The sequence below is a fragment of the Ziziphus jujuba genome, chromosome 2 (assembly GCF_031755915.1).
Source record: "Ziziphus jujuba cultivar Dongzao chromosome 2, ASM3175591v1".
Taxonomy (NCBI): Eukaryota; Viridiplantae; Streptophyta; class Magnoliopsida; order Rosales; family Rhamnaceae; genus Ziziphus; species Ziziphus jujuba.
Genome location: NC_083380.1, coordinates 6,791,360 through 6,795,368, shown reverse-complemented (window position 1 = coordinate 6,795,368; position 4,009 = coordinate 6,791,360). Strand labels below are relative to the sequence as shown.

Below are 4,009 nucleotides of genomic sequence, written 5' to 3'. Positions count from 1 at the left end.
TTTACTACTTGTTGAAATTGCATTGTAAAGGGATCTAAAAATGAATGAATAAGATGGAAATGCATGGATGCCTTTAATCCGTATGAACGAGTTTTTTACTTTTCTGCATCTTGTTTTTTCTTTGTCTTGTTCTTTTGACTTAATATTTTTGTATGAAATTGTAAAAAAATCTAGAGGAAAGAACAAAAAGGAAGTTCAAATATTAGTTACAATTTTAGTAACTTCAAACAGTGATGGCAAGCAATTAGAAAAGTTTTTATAGGTTTTCCTTTTCTCGGCCAAGAGATCATCATCTAGTTGGGCCAGCACAGAGTCTCCTACACTAAAGCAATCAAAACATGAAGAAAGGCCAGCACAGAATGTCCTAGACTAAAGCAATTAAAGCTGTGAAAAATTGCCACTTGTTTTCCATTAAACACAAGGCAAGGAAAGAATTGAAGAAAACAAGTTAAGCAAGGTTCTATTACAATTACTGAATGCAACCCGGGTAGTTCCATTATGTCCAGCATTTCAAATGGAAACCATAATAATTGTATTATGCCTAAGAAGCTTTTCATTAGGATTTTTTAAATAGTGTAAAACTTTGGACAAATCACCTTCTAAACTCACAAAGCTTAAGTTAAGTCTCTATTTAGACCATCTTTTTAGTTGCTCAAAAGCTTTATTAACGGTCAAAACTCACTTGAAACCGGTTATGAGCTAGCATACTGCTACATTTTAGAAGGTACATAATTTTAGATATCATATGTACACAGCAAACTTGTTATGTTATCTTTTCTGAAGTTCTATGTCTTCTTTTCTATCAATTTTATGCGTAACACATCTCACATGCTGTAAAACCCAATTTCTTTAGTACAATGGATAATATTACTATGCAAAGACTAATATGACTATCATAGCTCATGTGGTTCAACAAAAATAAAAAATTCAGATAGTTAATGTTATAGTACATAGATTTTCAGCAACTACATAATCATGACTTTCTCTGTAGCTTCCTTCACTGACTTACAAAAAGGAGTCACTTGCTTACCTCAAAAGCCACATTTTCTTATTTAAACATCCATGAAATGTCTTCTGGTGTGTAGAAAGGGAAGCCAAAGACCAACTGTAATAACTGCAGAAATAAAATAAAATAAAATAAAACAAGAATGACCACCTTTAATAACTGCAAAAAAAAAAAAAAAAAAAAAAAAAAAAGGGATGCCAAAGACCAACTGTAATAACTGCAGAAATAATAAAAAAAGATTATCATGCAAAAACATGTACATGTGCAGGTAATAAGCAAGCCTATCATGCAAATATATAAGTTCTAAGAAAAAAATCCAAACATAAGAAGCAAAAATATAAAATTGAAGAACGATGAGGATAACTTGTAGAGTCATGGCAGTATGACCTTATGATTGAACCCCACAATCTCCTATTGCATTCAATTTTTATGCACATATGAGAAGGCTATTGGAATTCACATAATGTCAATTTATATGAAGTCTTGTGAAGAATGTCAATTTATATGCAGTTTCTCTGTCCTTGCTCACAAATTTTGCTCCACCTCGTCTAATACATGATGTACATAGATGGGACAGGTTATATTTGAACACGGACTATATCTTCAAATAGAACTACTTTTGAATAAATAAAATATACATATATAAATAGTCCAAAATGATAACTAATATGATTCGGGAAAGAGAATGATACTGATAACAATGTAAATGGCATGCAGATAAGCATTATATACTATCAATATTGAAACAGATTTAACACTGGAAAACGATATGTAACTAGTTAACTGTGCTACATGCTATAGGGAAGTAACAAAGTAATTCATGCTGTATTCTTCTAGCCCATTTGCAAAATCAATGCAAATGTTACATAGGCTACAACCAACAGTTTTTGAAGCTGAATGTACCACTAACAAATAAAAGAATCTTATTTTTCGAGAGGACAAAGATATTGATCAATTGAGAATAAAGTACAAAACCACAAGCAAAATTACCTATTCCTTTGCAAAGTGAGCACACATTAGGCATGCATGAAGGTAACTTGCTCTCCTTGCCAACCAAAATTCAGACACTTTCTCTGGAGTTCAACAATCCGAAGTCTTTTCAGATGCCTTTCTGATCTTCACATTAGTTTCCCCATCTATATTTAAAGGCAACAACTAAGAATTAAAGAAGACTAGGTGGATTGAACCATGGTGTACATTACATTAACAAGACTAGTTTCCCCCATCTATATTTAAAGGCAACAACTAAGAATTAAAGAAGAATAGGTGGATTGAACCATGATATACTTTACATTAACAAGAAATAGCTCTTCAAAATATAAAAAGAGAAAAAGGATGGAGAAACCTAAATGAGCAGACACCATCTGGGGGGTTTAGCTAGTAATAAGAGAAAGCAAATCAGCAGGGACACCTGCAACCAGTGGCAAGTATAATATTCTTGTATGAGAATATGAATAACAACAGCAGCAGCACAATTCTAAGAGTTAAAATTCCAAAAGAAAAAAAGAAGAAAAAAAAAGGTTTCTAGCTTAAGCAGAAAAGGAAAAGCAAAATCAAGAAGGATATAGTCAAAAGTCACCATAAAATAAATATTCTTGACATCTAAGCAATTGCATCCTATATTCGTGCACATCTTCCAGGTAATAATATATCTAACATTGTGCATAATAGCTATTCTGCAGCGGCATCGTAAAACCTCCATAAATTGTTTTCCACAAGCTGGTATCACATAGAAGAAAAGAACTCACTTGACAACCAATTTAAACTAACAAGAGGTATGAACTAACAACATTGCAGGCACAACAAACATAGTTTGCAAGGCAGAAATCTTAAGTGCACAATTTGTGCTTGAAACTCTCCTTCTTTCGTTTCTTTTTGTCCTAACTTCAATTGAGTTTCATTTGTTGTTATGATGTTTATAAAATGTTTTTTATACTTGGCTATGCGGGTATTTTAGAAGCATCACTCAAAGAGGAAACAACCAGATATACAAGGAGACTTGGGTATGCTTCTAATGGAGATGGATATCACTCATTATTACAGATTTGGGTACAACCAAATCTAATCACGTTCACTTCTCTAAGTTACATGCAAAAAAAAGTTATCTAAAGAATTAACTCGGCCAAAATCACCATATAATTACAGATCACATAACATATTCCAGTAACAAAAGCACCAAAAAAAAAAAAAAAAAGATTTCAAAATTCACAGGTCAAAACTAATAGCAATATTACTCAGCTGTTTGTGTTATATAGCAAGGATGATTGATATTTTTCTAACAAAAAGTCAATTAAGCAAATTACGCACCTTTGCTCACCAAAGGCAAAGAAAAAAGTAAGATCCACCAAGAATAATAGTAAACCCTAAAAAAAGTGAGACGAACGCCCTATATAGCAATCAGAGAGTGAGAAGAGTCCCTGTCTTACCCAATTTCTTTTGGGATCGGTGATGGAGTTGCAGACACCGGCCAATCCCATCGTCTCGTCTTCTTCAACAATCTCTCTTCTTCCCACAGCTTTTCCTCTTTTTCTTTTTTTATTTTATTTTTATATTTTCGATCGAGAGAGAGAAAGACAATGATTTGAGGTTCGCAATGTACATGTAATAATTAATTATAATAATATTAACAGCTAAAAACCAAGAAAAACAAATATTACCGTTCCTGAATTTAAATTTTCTTACCGTTGGTTTTTCAAAACCCCGAATTTTCAATTTTTTTTAATTGACCGTTGGTTTTTCAAAATTCAAATTATGATTATCATTATTACGCATACTCTCTCTCTCCCCCCTCAACTTCTGGCTTTTTTGACTGGATTGAGCCTTCAGCTAAGTAGCCTATCAGGGTCAGCCAAATATTGGGCTTTAGATTTAAGCTTATATATGCCAGAATTTCAGCCCAACCTATTAAAAATTATACATTTCTAATAAATTTAAAGTAAAGAGGAAGATCCCTAAGCCTAAACTTTATAATCTGTATATTATGCTTTTTCACCCAAAAAAAAA

At 32.5% G+C, this 4,009-nt stretch overlaps 1 long non-coding RNA gene across 2 annotated transcripts; it reads right to left on the bottom strand.

Annotated features, from left to right (window-relative positions):
- Nucleotides 1–441: 441 nt before the first annotated feature.
- LOC107405779 (uncharacterized) lies at nucleotides 442–3,629 on the bottom strand. 2 transcript variants are annotated; one of them, XR_009635762.1, is made up of 4 exons: nucleotides 3,433–3,624; nucleotides 2,352–2,417; nucleotides 1,997–2,142; nucleotides 442–1,114 (listed from the first exon to the last, which is right to left on the bottom strand). It is a non-coding gene; the product is annotated as an uncharacterized LOC107405779 (long non-coding RNA). The 2 variants fall into 2 exon arrangements; XR_009635763.1 differs by lacking the exon at nucleotides 442–1,114 and adding an exon at nucleotides 1,199–1,223 and having other exon boundaries at nucleotides 3,433–3,629.
- Nucleotides 3,630–4,009: the final 380 nt, after the last annotated feature.